Below are 462 nucleotides of genomic sequence, written 5' to 3'. Positions count from 1 at the left end.
TATATTTCTTATTGGGGCATAGTGTTCTATTCTAAATACATTGCACAGTTGCTGATTATTTTTCTTGTAATCCATACTCAATCTGCTCTTAGTTACCCAGTAATTGTCAGTAACTTCACTGTGATAGCTCTTAACCAGATGACAACCATAACATTATAGCAAAACTGTTACTCAATTTAGGTGATGTTCTCTCACTTCATATGCAGTCAAGCCTGCTCTAAGTTATGTGTACCAAACAATTGTTTGCTTGTTTGGCCCTGGCTGTGGACATGAGGAGAAACTACCCCAGAAGATATGGCCCCAGGAAATCCCAACAGCACTGGGTTAATTTCTTCCTTTATTCAGATGTTAAGGATTGTCAGCCTGACTGAGGATTTTTTGTCAGTGTAAAATTAAAGCATTGAGATATGTATTACTCTTCTTTCCCATTCCTTTCCTTGTTTTTTATCTTCTGTCTCTCCA

General features: G+C 37.4%; 1 protein-coding gene across 1 annotated transcript in view; it reads left to right on the top strand.

Annotated features, from left to right (window-relative positions):
- Window positions 1–462, top strand: part of LOC119585208 (AP-3 complex subunit delta-1-like) — a gene marked incomplete in the record, with an annotated part of 41,547 nt that overhangs the window by 9,870 nt on the left and 31,215 nt on the right.

This window comes from Penaeus monodon, chromosome 19, assembly GCF_015228065.2.
Source record: "Penaeus monodon isolate SGIC_2016 chromosome 19, NSTDA_Pmon_1, whole genome shotgun sequence".
In the NCBI taxonomy this organism is placed as follows: Eukaryota; Metazoa; Arthropoda; class Malacostraca; order Decapoda; family Penaeidae; genus Penaeus; species Penaeus monodon.
The sequence above is the reverse complement of the archived record's forward strand: the minus strand, read 5'-3'. Positions and strand labels throughout refer to the sequence as shown.